Below are 17,012 nucleotides of genomic sequence, written 5' to 3'. Positions count from 1 at the left end.
TGGAAATGAATTGGTGCTAGTTGGCAGTGAGGTGGATGTGGCAAAAATTGACATCTAGTAGAAAATGACATGTGTCGCAAGGTTGTTATGTCACGATGATGTGTCAGAATGTTGACTGGGATAGCAACATAGCAACCAATAATGTGGTACAATGATGTGGCATAATGATGTAGAGAATTAGGCAGCCAATGAGATAATTTGATATGGTGCCTAGGTGGCAGGGCTCGGATGACGAAGCAAAAATCTAGCCAATTAAAACTCAACACATGTCAAGGCAGTGAAACTAGGTTTGACCCAGATGAAAAATATAGGGAAAAAATAAACATGGATAAGAAAATTAATTTTTTATTTTTTCTCCCCATGCAAGAATTTTAAATAAATTCTGATTTAATTCTAACGTTTTGCCTTTAGGAAATGTAAAATTTCTTGCATAAAATTTAAAATGAAGTGTAGTCCAAGCTATACCAAGATTTGATTTTTCAAACTAAGATTTTGGGAGTTCTGATAAGCTAATATAGGATTATTATATATCACCAGAACTGGGAGGAGATGAGCTTTCTAATTTTGGAGTTTTTTTTTGTATAGGATGTCATTGGTTCAAGTTATGTAGGGATTTGTCTTAGGTACCTAATTCACAGTTTTATTTAGTTGAGGCAATTTAGATCCAATTTCAAGTAAAATGATGAACTAAATAAACACAAAAGGAAACATGAAGGTAGTTATGGGTGAGTTTTTTCATATCCAAATTAGTTGAATCAAAGCATTATCAACATTTCATGATGTTTTCATATATTTTGACAAATAGAATGGTTTTCATCAATGAACATGAGATATTTCAAGTTTGTTACAAAAAATGATGAAAACCAATTTAGATCTCATGGGTAGAAAGATGAAAGAGGTTTTACAACTACAAAGGATGGAGATTCAAGTGGACACATGTCATTTCTAGATCAAATTTAGGATTCCATTTTTCTTCTATATCTTTCTTTCTGTCATTCTTTTTGGAGGGGGTGTTCCAGTTCTTCACTATGAGACTATTGTTGATTGGTAATTTTTAGTGTGAGAGCACATTGTTGGATCCAAAACTATGATTCCACCAAATTCTTCAACATATTTTCTCTTGTGTGAACAATAGTAGTGAAGATAATATAGTTAGTTATTGTATGTTAGCCATTTCTATGTTTTAATTTCATGTATTTGAATGTATAATTTCAAAGAAATGAATACAAATGAGTAGGAATCTCTTAGTTTCATTCTAATTCTCATCTCCTATCTTTGTAATCTGCAAATCTTATGTGGTTTAAGGAAAAAGAACTGAGACTCATTTGCATCCCCTAAAGGATGCCCGTCTGATGTATTTTGTTGTTGGAGGAAAGGGCCAAGTAAATACTTGATGTGTTTGATAGGGTTGCTAGTTATTTGAGAAGGATACTTTATAAGAATGAGATCTTTATGAACACTGATGTTTGATCCACAAATTGATAAGATAGATCTGATATCTTGGTATACAAAATATGTCATTGATATTATAGATGTATGTATTTGATTCATGGAATTTCCCAATAGATAAGGCATTGATCAGCTATAGGATCACTTGTTCTTACTGTTACATATTTGAGGTCTTGCTAAAAATCAACATTGTTAATCAAATGTTTTCCCCTTTTCATGTTGAAGAGCTAAAAAGGATGCCCTCACTCAGCTTGCGGATTTAATAGAGTTGCTATTTTCTATTGCATATCTTTGTCATTACATGAGTATAGGAGAAATAAGTATTTTATCTGCTTTGTTTAGATTCAGTGTATGCTTTGACAACTAGTACCATATAAAGAATCTATAGGTCCACCTACCTAGGTTTTGCAGAGCTTGAAGAAGCAGAAGGGTATAGCCTTATAGTTGGCCCGATGTCTAAAATGGTATGTTGAAGATGGGAAGTAGCTACCCCTAGATGTATCTTGTTCTCATTGGAGTAATTTGGAACTGTGTTGTTTCAAAAGACCAACAAGTTTCAAGTTGAATGTTATTATCTTTGTAAATTTTCCTTGCAATACATCTTAGTTTAATATATATCTTTGAAAATTTTGGTTTAAAAGTATCTACATTTCTCTTTTAACAAGATTCAAATTTATATAAATGTAGACTTTTTTTATATGTAAGATTTAAGTCTAGACTTATTCTACTATTTTCATTTAGTAACCTATTTCTATGTCTTTCCCTCAAGATTCCAATTATCATTCACTCATACACAGATCATATTTTACAACTTATCCCAGTAAAACTTATTTTCTATAGGGGTGTTACTATAAATTCATTGTTCTTATATTAAGAAGGATTTATGTAATTTAGTAACTTTTATATATGAGATAATACTATTTTTTTTGAAAAGTCATTATGAAAGAGTTCATTCAACAAAGATAATTTTGTTATGGTGGTTTTCTTAGACAAAGAAGTATATCTTATTTTTTATTCCTTGAGCTTTTCTTGGTACCAAATCATAAGTGCATTTTATGGATTATTATTCTACTTAAAATTGCTTTTGATAGGACTTATATTTTCATTATATGTGCTCATATAGTTAAGTTTTTTAGTGGCCTCCACAATGTTAAACTTGATGTTATAATCTATACACATTATTTATATTTTTAGGATTTCCTAAAAATTGAAACAAGTCTATTTATAAATTTTTATTTAATTATGAGTAAATACAAAAATAATTACATTTTGGCTATATACGAATTCATTAGAAATTTTGACAAAAATAAATTTGTTCAAATTTTATATATTCTTCGTGATTTATAACTTTCAAATTTTTCTTTACAAATAGTGTAGAATATAAATCTTATATATTTTCAAGAAATATAATTCAAATATAAGTTTAGGAATAATCAAAATCTTGTTAAAAAAAATAATCCTATAAGAAAAATTATTTTGTGTATATTATAATTTGTTTAGATTAAAAATTAATGATAAACATAAATCAATTGTGGGTATATCACATCTCTTCTCATTAAATTATATAAGAATAATATCATTGAAATTTATACATATGCATAAACTATTTTTAAAAAAATAAGATGATCCTTCATCAATGAAGATGCATGGTGCATGTATTAGTTTTCTATAAATATTATTTATTTTGTTGTTATGTCATGAAAAAGAATAAATTTTGAATCTGAGGAACAAAGAAGGAAACATCAAAGGGATTATCAAAGGGAATACCATAGAAAACAGAGAGAAAAAATAATAGAGATTGAAAGGGTTGAACAAAGACAAAGATGAAATGAGATAGGTAGGTGTAGATATGTCAGATGTAATATAGAAAGAGAGATAGAAGAATTGGGAACTCAAAATAGAGACAATACAAACATATTAGAAGACCCTCCTCAACAAAATTATGAGAAACATTATGATTGTGATATAGGAGACAAGCCAAAAATATATCGACAATCAAATAAAAGGGAACAATATCAATCTCATGAAAATGTTTTTGATTAAGTAAAACAGGTTTTATAGGGATCCTGAAACCCAAAAATATTACAACATATCAAAAATAGAAATATTTAGAAATGTCTAGCATAAATGAAGCATCTTAACAAAAGCCAACCTTAAAAATTGGCCCACAGCCAGGAACACAAAACCAACAAAATAAGAACAAAAAAGAACTAGCTTCACTAGGAAAGAGCAACAATCTAACTATCAATTCTCTTTATCAAGAACCTATAGGGATTCTACAGCTTCTATGGTCATCCTATTGTCTGCGTCCTCCTGGTCCTAGTTCTGAGCATCCACCTGATCCTAGTTCTGAACATCCACCTGGTCCCTTGTATCTTTTAGATTAACCTTAGCCTACCCATTTTCCAGGTTGGACTTCTCTAGTATTTCCCTACCAAATCCAACACTAGTCAGTGATTCACCTAGGCAAATAATATTTTCATTTAGGGTATTCAAAGTGGCGATCACCTAATTTTCTAGGTTCTGGTGGAAGAACTCCATCCTTTGGACTCTATATTCAACCTTTGTGATTTTGTCCTCCTAGTCAACCTTGTGATCCTGGACACTGATATGTTGTTGTCTTCCATCCTAGTTTTTGTCCTCTTCATTGTGCCCCTGGTCATTGTCTCTTTTTTGCTCATCTTCCTAGCTTTTTCTCCCCTTGAGTTCTTCAATTTCATGGAACAACCATTTGATAGACTGAAAATTGTCTATCATGTTGTTCCTAGCATTGTTCAAAAGGTTAAGCATATTTTCCCTTGTGTTAACTAAGATCACAACCAGACCAGGATCAATGAGATCCTCATAATGGGTTTTTTCATCAATTTCCTCCATCACTTGAATATTCAAAGGCTCCTTGAAAATCCCCAATTTTGATTTATTCAAATTAAAATTCCTCCAAGAGCTCCTACTATTTTTCATTATCACCTCCCCACTCTCTTTTCCCAAAATGTCTACAATTGGGGAGGAGGTGGGACCAGGGCCAAGAATCTCAGGAATATGGTCTTTGGTGTTAAAAGCCTCATCTACTTTCCTTTTTCTAGGCTTCCCAGACATGTCAGTAGAATCCTCCCCCTCCTTTTCACTATCCCTCCCCTTCTTCTCCTCCCCCTCATCATCCTCTTCCTTCTCCTCTTCCTCTAAATCAGTGTCCTCTTCCTCCTCATTATCCTCCTCCACCTCTTGAGGCTTAGGCTTAGGGGGAATGAGGGGTAAACCTCTCGGGCTCTTTCTACAGGGAATGTGGACAGAGGGTTTCTTTTCTTTTTTTGATTTAGGCTCCCTTTCTTCCAATTTTATGCTCTACACATCCTCAAAATTTGAGCTCCTAGTTTTCTCAGAAGCACACCCAGCATCACGAAGGGATTTTCCCCTAGTTTGAGCCTTCAGATACTCATAAACTAGGAGGAGTATTCCCTCATGAAGAGTTGGATTAGCAGTGGGTTTCCTCTTGAAACCCTTGATACCCTTGCTCATGGAGGTGAAAAGGTAGAAAGGAAAAGAAAATTTGATTCTATGCCTAAAGTGATTAAGCAAGACAAAATGATGCATTCTTATCCTATCAAATCTAGGGTCCAGGGAAATATACTCAATAATGATCCTGAGCACATACCTCCATAGATTTTTTATTGACTCCATCTCATAATACGTCTCCACCTTGATGATCTTATTCAGCTCCTTTTCATCCTTCATAAAAACTTTGGCAATGCTTGTCGACATTTTCTTATCTCTAAAAAATTGGTCCCTTCCAAAGGGATTTTGGTAACCCGAGCTATCAATTCCACATTGACATGGTGGGTAACTCCAGCAATTTTGACTCGAAACCATGGAGCTTCTCCAAGAATCAAGAAATCTTGCCCTTTTCTAGTTTGTGTCATACCTTTGGTTTCTCCTTCCAGTTTCTCGCCTCTCCCGACAACTACCTCCTATTTCTGTCTCCCACCATGGTTTCCTCTAATACTAAAAGCCCCCACTTGCACACAGATTTCTTATAGTCCTCACCCTTCTTCAGACTATGATACTCTAAGATGTTTTGGAAAATACTAGTATTAATGGTAGTATTCAAAACAACCCTTAAATAGTATCGTACATACACGCTATTATGATTTGAAAAGAGTTTCACATGATTGTTAATAACTCCCCCTCCTACGTGCAATCTTGCAAATCTTTCCATCATTTATTTTGGATTTTTTTAGCACTTCCCTAGATTCAATCTTGCAATAATAAATTATTTATTGCCACCAGAAAGATGTTGCCAACATGCCACATCATCTCCTCATTATTGGCGATCACTTCATTGGCAAACTAGTCAGTAGCCGAATTGGCCTCCCTATACACATGGTTGATATAGGTCTTGTTGAACTTGCTTAGGTCAGATTTTAATTCCTCTATTATATTCTCAATGGTCCATGAGGGCTTAGCATGACTATTGAGACAATTAATGATGTTTAATGAGTCCGCTCCAACCATAGGTTCTCAATCCTAGAAGCTAGGGCCAGCTTAACAATGTGACTAGCAATACTAGCTTCAGCAAAATGATTCGTTTGATGTCCAAGTGGGTAGGAAAAAGCTGAAAATCCTCCCCTATAGTTGTTTCTAAAGATGCCTCCACTACCTGCAGATCTTGGGTTCCTTTTAGTAGCTCCATCGAAATTAGCCTTGAACCAATTTTTAGGGGGAAAAGACCACTTGGCCTCCTTTCTTTTCCTATCCCTTTCCATTTTCCTCTATCTGTTGTTCCCCACTTCAATATTTCCTTCCTTAGTGGTGGCAAAATTCTCCTTCATTAGACCTTCAATTTTCTCAGCAATGACAAACTTAGGGGATTCCCTATCTTTGAAGATTTGGTTATTCCACACTTTCCAAATACCCCAACAGAAATGGAAAAGATACCAAGAGCCAATTAATAGGGAGGTTAAACCATTATGTGAACTCCTCCATTGGCAGAAGAAATCTTGAATGTTGGCCGAAGGGCACCGGCTAACACCAAAGTCCCTAGAAAGGAGGTTCCAAACATTAGAGGAATAAGGATAATGGATAAATAAATGATCGACCATTTCCAAAGCATGCTTGCATAAACTACATCTATTGGGGATAAGCTAAACATGCTTGGCAAGATTGTCTTGAGTAAGGATTTTTTCTTGGAGCAAAAGCCAAAAAAAATATTAATTTTTGGGGTAAGACCAGGGATCCATGCCTTCGCCCAAATGGGTTTCTCCATTCTATCCCACAAAGAAAAGTATCTAGAGGTGACAGAGTAATGGCCATTCAAGTTACCTCCCCAAATGACTTCATCCTCCTTATTATTTATTGGAATAAAATTCAGGCTAATCATCAGAGAATTAAGAACTAGGGATATCAAAGACAAGTCCTGCCATCCGTTACCTATTCTATAATCACTAACTTTCAGGGCATATCTTCTTATGCATAGCTCTATCCATCTACCATAATTAGGGTGGTCAATGAGAGGTCCTTGGCCAATCCAGTCATCCTGTGAAAATAAGATTTTCTCACCTTTGCCAACTTTCCTTTCACCTTGGACTTAGCCAAAGTCATAGCCTTTAGGATCCTATTCCATATGTAAGATCCTTGAGGAATATCAGCCTCATGAAGCAAAAGGCTAAGTGATTGCCTTCTCAGATACTTTTTAGTCATGATTTCCTTCCATTCTCATGTATTCTGAAAGATACGCTAGATTTGTTTGGCTAGAAGGGTATTGTTAAGATGTCTAATTTTTCTAATTCCAAGGCCCCCATAACATTTGGGAAGGCAAACATAGCCCTAGGCAACTAATGATATCTTTTATGCTCTTCAACCCTTGTCTAGAGAAAGTCCCTCTGAATCTTCTCCATTTTGTCAGCTTGCTTAGTTAGGATCCCAAAGAGGCTTAAGGCATAAGTGTGGAGGCTTTGGAATATTGATTTCACTAATGTACATTTTCTTGCTTGGTTGGGAGACGCACCTTTCCAGCCTACAAGTTTCTTGTTGAATCTATCTATGATGCCATTCCAAAAATATTTTGGAGGTTTGGAACCCAATGGCATACCAAGATAACTTGCAAGAAGAGTGCCAATACCACTACCCAATATATGATAAATTTTCCTTTGTCTCTCCAGTGGACTATTGATGAAGTAGAAAAAGCTCTTGTCCTAGTTGATAGCCTGGCCGAAACCCCTAGTATAAGTATTTAGCAAGCCCTTGAACTTTTTGGCCCCTTGGACCACGGCCTCACCCCCTAGGATAGTATCATCCACAAATTTTTGATAGGTGAAAGAAAGATGACTAGATGAAGGCTTGAGACCTTGCGAACTCCGGTCCTATCTTTTTCTTAAAATAAGTCTTCCTAGACAGTCAACCAAAATGATGAAGAGAATAGGGGATAGGGGATCACCCTGTCTCAACCCTCTTGAAGGGAAAAAGAAATTTGAAGGGGAACCATTGACCAAAAGAAATCAATGTTCCCAATGATATCATCAATATTCACTCAATATATTCACCAAAATAGTCAACATGTCCCTCTACCATAAAGCAATAGAGGAAGAGAAATTAATATACAAAACTATAGATAATCCTAATGGAATTCTTGAAGATGATTTTCATAATATTCAACTAAGGTTTTGACACTAGCTAGATAGTTTTATCTATCTGGTAATGTGTAATATATGTCATGTCAAGAATGTTTTATTGGAATAAAAGTATTTTGCACTTGATAGGGTCCTATATGTAGTAGGTGTAAGTAAGAAAGGAGTAGAATAGATTTTTTGCCTCAAAATAATACGGATCTAAGACAACAGCCACAAGAACTTGCTAATTAAAATGAAAGAACTGTTGGTTGTACGTGTAAGTCCAAGTTCACAAGTCACACATGCAACAGGTGGTCAATATAAATACAAAGGACATACAACATAATTTCCACAAAATATTGAACAAATCTCCAAAATTCTACCACATTCAATAAAATAATTTCCCATAATAATAGTTCAAAGAAAAGATCAACATGACACGAATTATAACATTACTATAACTAGAGAGCATGCGTATAGAATACTACATTACAAAATAAGACATGACAAGTTCTATTTAGATGTTATAATTTATGATGTAGCACACTAATCTCAACTCATAGAGAACTTAATAAACTGATGACAAAACCCAATATAGGTTCAAACTCTGAATTGTTCATTATCGAAAAATCCTTCTACATGGATCTCTAACTCCACTAAATAACAACTGACTCCAAAAAGAGAAAATAGGAAATTTCCAAATTTAGTAGATTTTAACAACTGGAAAAATATGCCATTTTTGGTAACATCTTAAATATCTTTGAAAGCAATGTTGAAGTTTCCTATATCTACCCTTTTAACCATAAAGGTGAATTGCAAACTAATCTCTGAAATCTAGAAAGAAATTTTGAAGTTATTACAAAGAAAAAAAAAATTAAAAATACCTAAGATATTTTAAAATTAAAATTTAGAGGTCAAGATGGATTTTCTAGCTCTTGAAAATAAATTGAAACCGGCCCCAATAGAGTTGGCTGAGTTGGAATCCACCTCAACTATAGATTTTGAAAACAAACCTAGAAAAATCTCAAAAAACCCAGATCTGAATTAAAAGTTATGACTCTTCGAACTCCCTACATCAATTTATTACAATGCACTAGATGATTTCGAAATGATTCCAATATATTTGAAAGAATGAAGACAATAAAAATGGAATTTAATTCAAACTTAAATCAAATTGTGTTTTCTAGTCCTTGTGGAAACAAATGATGTCAATATTATAAAGCACACAAACACAGTGACTTCAAAACTTCCTAATGTCCAATGAGAAATGGAATTAATCCAAGCATGGGTTAAAAATACAAATGTAGATCCCACTACATTTTTTGATTGGCCTGCAATTGATGTATCTCTAATAAATGAGGATATAACATCGAGTTTAACTGATATGGTAAGGTTATTGGTTACCTTGAGAAATTGTATCCAGCTATAAACCCCATATTATTGAAGATTTTTTTTTTAAATGGGCTTGGGAGGAAGTCACTTTGTATGGGTTTTTTGTGTGTATTACTAAAGAGTTTATTACAGAGATTACTATTCTTCCTCTAGGGTGAATCAATTTTTAAAAAGAGACCAAATTTTTGAATGTTTCCCTTAAGAAATTCCCAAAAAACTCTGAAGAGGAAAGAAAACTAGTTAAGGAGGGGGATTTCTTTGATCTAGACTAGATTAAAGAACTTTGGCAAGATGTGTTATCCTACGTTTGTGAGTATTTTATTCTTGATTGGAGGTCTAAACATGTGCATAATTTCCATTTTGTCTTTTTTAACCATTTCAAATACAAGTATATGGTTTCTTTTCTTTTCTACCTAAAATTCTCCATGTTAAATAGCCTCAATGCTCATAGGAAAAAAAGTTCCAAGAATGTTCTCCATAGGGCTTATTTTGCTAATTAAGGAATATTGCAGAGAGAATGTAATGAAGTCCTCTCTCTTAAATAGAAAGAAAAAGAGGATAATTGTGAAGGAAACATTGGATAATTTCAGTATGGAAAAAATTAAGACTCATAATGTCAAAATTGAGGACATTAGTGGAAAGGACATGGAAACTGAGTCAAATAGTGACTCAGATTGTGAGAAGGAACGTGTTAAGGGTGAAGGTAAAATTAAGGAAAGTCAACGAGAGTTCAAACCTCAAGAAATTTTGGAAGATGATAAGGACACTTTGAAAGCAGAGAATGGTGGAGAAGAGGAGAGGGAAACAAAGAGAAAATATTACAATTCAAACAATGATGGGTATTTAGATAGTCAGGGTGAGTCCTTTGTTAAGTCAAGCAAAACAAAGAGAAATGTGGGTTCTCCAAAATTGGGAATGAAGGAACATGATGTGTCTCTGAATTCCTCCAAGGGAAAAGATAAGAATGTGGAAGATAACACACCTACCCTTGAAGCTAAGGAAGAAAAGAGGCATTCCATGGAAACCGATATGGATAATAAAGATTTGAATATGTTTCATATTACCCAAGAGCCTAAAATTGTTCATACTATCTAGAAGAATGAGATTGAGAAAAAAGCTTTGGCTAGGGAGAGAGACTCTATGCTTGAATATGTCCATAACGATACTGATTATCATGATGATAACATTGCTAATGAGGATAATGGGGAAACAAATATTAGTGGGAGTCATATGTTTCTTAACAAAGCTAAATTGAAGATGGATGTCATTCTTCAGGTAGATGCCTGACTTTACAATGAGATCATGACCTTGAAGAAAATTGTTAAAGATTTGCAAGAAAGTCTGGAAAATGAAAAAACAAAAATGATTGAGCTAGAGAGAAAAGTCAAGAATATTCCTAAGAAACTTATAACCTATGAAGCAGGGCTCCTATAGGAGGTTGTCGATACTGCCAAGGATTTGATTAAGGTTGCAAAGGAGTTTGAGTAAGCTTGTTCTGTTTTGGTTGTAGGATTTGGTTGTTGGTCTGGTTTCTACTTAGGTAGCTCTATATGTTTTCTACTATTTAGGTTCCAGGTCCTAGTAAAACCTAGTTTTTGGCTTTCCATTGGTACTGTAGGTTCCATGTCATTGTAAAACCTGGTGGACTCTACGTTTTATCTCTCTTTTTTTTTGTATAGGGTTTCGAGTCCCCCTTAAAACCTATTTTTATCGTTATCCAAAATATGAACATATGACATGCAATAAATTTGTCAAATGTTACAAAATAATGATAGATATCTCAATGTATAGTCCATAAAATATTCCATATGTCATAAAAAAATCAAATACAATAAATAAATTATTAGAATTTTCTACCAATTACTCTCCCTCTCTAATATTCTCTCATGTATTGTCATCCTTCCTTTTGGATTTATTTTATTATTTTCAACTTCCTTATGCTTTTTTTTTCCTTGTTTAACTCTAAGGATAAAATAAAATTTTAAAAAAAAAACAAGAAAAACATTCTCCATGTCTCTTGTTGTGTGCATATTTAACCAATGGAGAACTAAGTTATACTCCCACTCTCATAACTTCAAAATTCATAAATTAGAAGTAAGTGATAAATCACATTTAACTTATTAATATGACATGTATCATTTATGTATCACTAAACCTATAAGAAACAATATTCCATCCCTTATTTCAACTTTTTTTAAAACTTCATTGTCTCTTCATCCTAGCACAATTAATAGTTACCACCACCTTGTAGATTTCTCTTTTTCTACTATGCCTAAATAATATCTTCCATACCAAAGTTACATGACAAAAGTAAGTAGAAAAATTAGAACCACTTTCACTCTAGATCTATAATAAATATTTTTGATGTTACATTGATCAACATGTCTAAAATATCTAAGATAAATATGTATGCCAAATATTCAAGTGTATCAAGTATGCAAATATTTTGTCAAATGTTACAAGAGATTGATAAATCTTTCAATGTAAAATCTATAAAATATTTTATATACCAAATGATTAAAAATAAAAATAATTAATTTTTTCTTATTTTTAACTCATTATTCAGACATAGAATCTCTTAGAAATTGTCATCTTTTCTTTTCAATAGCTATCTTTCATCAATCATAAATACATCACTAGTTGAAATATTTTCTTCTAGAATCTAAATAGACAATTTCATAGTTTGTGCTATATTAATAATGTTCTAGTGATCTTTGGAATTTGATTGAACTTTTGGTTTGGTTCCTTTTATAGCACACATTTATAAATAACAATAATAATGATTTTCTAGTGACCTCCATTAACCTAAGAATAAGTAAAAATGATTTTACTTTGTGCTAGTTCTTGATGAGAGTGACATTCATAGAGAAACATTTATATGCATCTAAAATCATATAGATAAATCATTGAACATATGTTAATAACGGCTGAGTAAAGGTCATGTGACATACATTATTTCTATATTAATTTTTTAAAATTAGCCTCTCACACTCACTTCTTAAATTTGACAAGAATCTAAAGTTCAACATCCACTTGAATAGATCAGGTATCATCATTATTGTTAGTATAAGTTTGGTGAGCGAACCTCGAGTGATGGTCTCTCTTTTATATATTACCATTCTAACAAACCATGATACTACATGCAACAAAGAGACCATAAGCAATTTAAGAAAATAAGCTATTTATTACATTGCCAATTTAAGAAAACAATATACTACATAGTAAAATCTAATCATCCCACTTTTGCATATGCTCATTATAAAAAAGATATTATAACAACTACCTTTATATGTAGATGATTCTTTAATTGAATGAAGTCTAATATTTAGTAAGGTAATCATACACATCCACAATATAAGAAAATATAGAAATACATAGTATACATTCATTGCTATCAAAACTTAACTCTCTATGAGCATAAATAGCTTTGAAAATAATGAGAAATCAAATATAAATGACTTATAATATTTCAGCTAGTCTTAAACATCACACAAAAAGTGCAACATAGTTTCTTGGTACTTGCTTTAGTTTTTATATAAATATAATTTTAATTTTAATTATGACTTTTTCTCCTTCTCTACCAATCAATTTGACCCTTCAGTTGCTACTATCCCTATGACCATATCTGATCATTACCCTATCTTGGCTATTGTTAATTTTAGGAATTCCATCTCGGCAGATTCTCAACCTAGTAAGAAATTTATTCTCAATACCTCCCTTTTGGGTGACCCTGATGTCCTTATTTCCATCAAGATGATTAGGCTCTTTAATATTCAGAATAAGACCATTTCTCATACCCGTACATGGAAACTAAACTTCTCTTCCTAGAAAAAATTATTTCAGACTCTTGGTCAAGGGAAGGACAAAGATATTAGATGCATGGATAATTTACCCTGTGATCGACTCTATGACCTTGAAGGCAAAATTTAGACTCAACCTGATTCTCCTATTTCAGCTCACTGAGATGCTTTGGCTAGGGACTCTCTTAGCAAACACCAACAAGTTAAAGTTAGAGGGGCCTATATTAGGGCCCAAAATCATTGGCTCCAATATGGCAAAAAAGGCTCTAAGTTGTTCTTTAACCTTATTAGGCAAAAGTAGTGTAAAGAGAAGATCAATAGAATTGTTGTAGAAGACAAGGAACTTTTGACCCTCCAGGAAATCACCAATGCCTTTGAACAATTTTACAAATCCCTTTTTACTTCAAAAGATACTAGAGATTCCAAAGATAGATATCAAGAACAAATGTATGAATCTCATCCCTAATATGATCCCTAAAAGTGATGCTCAGTATCTCCAAGCTAAAATTTCCCTTCATGAAATTTCCACTACTATCCATAACCTTAAGGATAATAAATCCCCTAGACCAGATGCTCTTCCTACTAAATTTTATAAATCTAATATTGACTGGATTACCCAAGATCTCCATGATCTCTATTTATAGGCCTATGCTAATGGTACCCCAGGAAGCTCTATCAATATGGATATCATCAAACTTATCTCTAAATAGGGAGACAGAGATCTTATTAAAAATTGGCATCCTATTGTGAGAAATATTTAAAATAAATTCACACCTTTTAAAGTTTTCACTCAACACTAACTATTGTCAAGTGCCAGTTTAATCAGCACCTTAATAAATCGAGTGGCAGGAGTGTATCGAGTGAGCTTGGTAGATGAAGAACAACTCAGCAACAATGGATGCCCAGTGAACTCGATAGCCACTACAAGGTAGAGCTTGGTAGTGTGATTACCAAGTGTACTCAGTAGCCACTGGAGAGAGGAGCTCAGAAGAAGAAAATGCCGAGTGAGCTCGGCAATAACTGTAAAGTTAAAACTCAAATAAAGAGCAAACTGAGTGACAGACTTCCAATCTGAGTATAACCACCATTAAAACCAGAGAACCCAAGGCTTAAAATATTCAACAATAAACTTCAGAAATGCAATGAACAAGAAGCAATGGATTCACATATGCATGCTTGTTTACTATTCAACTTTGATTGAAACTATTACAAAATTTGGGAGCATTTGGCTTCAACGCGAAAACCCTAAAATAACCCTAAACTGGTAAAAATTGAACAACTTCAATACTTCAAAAACTTTAAATTTGCAACTCTAATGGCTTCTTACAATAATGCCTAGAGCAATCATTGCTTCAACAGGTCAAAACAAACAAATAATAAACTTACAGAATGACCAAAGAAGAAACATGTACAACTGCAGGCACGAAATGAACTTCCTTTTCTCTGCACTCTGACGACTGGATCTACTGATCTACTTCTTTCTTCTTCTCTACAACTTCTAAGCTCTTCAACTTCAACTTCTCTCTACCTATCTCTTGAATGAATGAATCAAAAATTCCTTTTTTCTTACTTGCAAAATGTTTTCCCCCTCATTTTTGAATTTGAAAACTCACCCGTAATAAATTTTTTGAATGTTCAAGGGTGGTAGGTGGGAATTTGGCTCCAGGGGCAAATGACTAAATGTAATAAATATTCCAACACTCCCCCTTTGTCCCAAGCCAAACAAACAAGGATCATTGCTGATCCAGATTAACTACACCAAGACACTCTCTTACGTGTACAAAACTTCCAATGCCTAATGGCTTTGTGAAAATGTCTGCTAGCTACTACTCAAACTTACAAAATTTTATTTTGATATCCCAATTCTCCACCAACTCTCTGATGAAGTGATATTTGATCTCTATATGTTTGCTTCTCCCATGGAAGACTAGATTCTTGGATAATGCAATAGATGAGATGTTGTCACAATAATTTGTGCTTCCATCCTCTTGCCTTTCATTCAAATTTGTCAAGATCCTTCTTAACCAAATAGCTTGACATGCTGCTGCATTTGTTGCTATATACTCAACCTCTGCTGTAGATTGAGCAACAATAGGTTGCTTCTTGGATGCCCATGAAATTGCACCCAATCCCATATGGAACATGTATCCGAAAGTGCTCTTACTATCATCTATACTTCCAGCCCAATCACTATTAGTATAACCCACCAACTTAAAATCATCATTTGTAGTGTACAAAATCCCAAATCCCTTGGTACCATTCACATACCTTAGGATCCTCTTTCTCGCTTGCCAATGGAAATCTTTTGGTGTTTCCATAAATCTAGAAATCAAACTTACTGCATACATTAGGTCTGGCCGAGTTGCAATCAAATACATTAAACTTCCAACCATACTTTTGTATAGTGTTAGATCCACTCTCTTGCTAGAGTCTTCCTTGCTCAACTTTAGACCTATTGTTGTTGGTGTTGGGGCTGCCTTACTGCTCTGCATTTTAAATCTCTCCAAGATCTGCCCTGCATATTTTTCTTGAGAGATGAAGATGCCATTATGCATTTGTTTTACTTCTATGCCTAGAAAGTACTTCAAGAGACCTAGGTCTGTAATTTCAAATTCATTTTTCATGGCCTCTTTGAACTCACCAATTAGAGTCTTGTCATTACCAGTAAAAATTAAATCATCTACATACAAGAAAATAATCAACACATTACCATTTTCTACCTTGATGTAGAGATTAGGCTCACCATTTCTTTTTCTAAAGCCATTGCTCATCAAATATGAGTCAATCCTACTGTACCATGTCCTTGGAGCTTGCTTGAGCCCATAAAGAGCTCTCTTCAATCTATATACTTTGTTCTCTTCACCCGCTACATCATAACTAGGTGGCTGCTCCACATATACTTCTTCCTTTAATACACCATTTAGGAAGGAAGACTTCACATCCATTTGAAATACCTTCCATTTGTGTTGAGCTACAATTTCTATGATAGCACGCATGGTTTCCATTCTTGCAATCGGGGCATATGTCTCATCATAATCTCTACCATACTACTGTTTGTATCCCTTGACTACCAACCTTGTCTTATGCCTATCAATCTTGCCTTTAGCATTGCATTTGGTCTTGTAGCCCCATTTCACTCCAATCACTTGCTTCTTGGGAGGCAATTCAGTTAGCTCCCATGTCTCATTCCTTTCTATAGCATCTATCTCCTCATCCATGACCTTACACAATTTCTTCTCCTTAATAGCTTCTTCAAAATATATTGAATCACTATGAGAAAATAATACAAAATTAACACTCTCATCATAATCTTCATACCTTTCATCTTGGTATATCTCCCTAATACTCTTGGTCTTTCTTGGTAACAGGGAGGAGAGTGTGGGATCAGAATCTTCACTGCTGCTTGGCACTAACACTCAGTCATGCCTAGAGGAGCTCAGTAGTGATTTAAGTTGCTTGCCTTTTCTTTTATCTGCTCCTTCTTCTTGTTATTCATCAGCATCTTCTTCACTCATAATTGGCACTTTACTTGAAGTGCTCGGGGACTCATCAGTTTGACCATACCAAGACTAATTTTCAAGAAATTCCACATCTCTTGAGAGAGTCATCTTGTTGTTCAATGGGTCATACAATCTGTATGCCTTTGATTCTGAGCTGTACCCTATGAACATGCACTTCACACCTTTGTCATCCAATTTCTACCTTTTCTCTTTAGGCACATGTGCATATGCAATACATCCAAACACCCTTAGGTGTTCAACTATCCATC

The sequence above is a fragment of the Cupressus sempervirens genome, chromosome 11, assembly GCF_028749045.1.
Source record: "Cupressus sempervirens isolate cs-2001-9-10 chromosome 11, ASM2874904v1, whole genome shotgun sequence".
Lineage (NCBI taxonomy): Eukaryota > Viridiplantae > Streptophyta > Pinopsida > Cupressales > Cupressaceae > Cupressus > Cupressus sempervirens.
The sequence above is the reverse complement of the archived record's forward strand: the minus strand, read 5'-3'. Positions refer to the sequence as shown.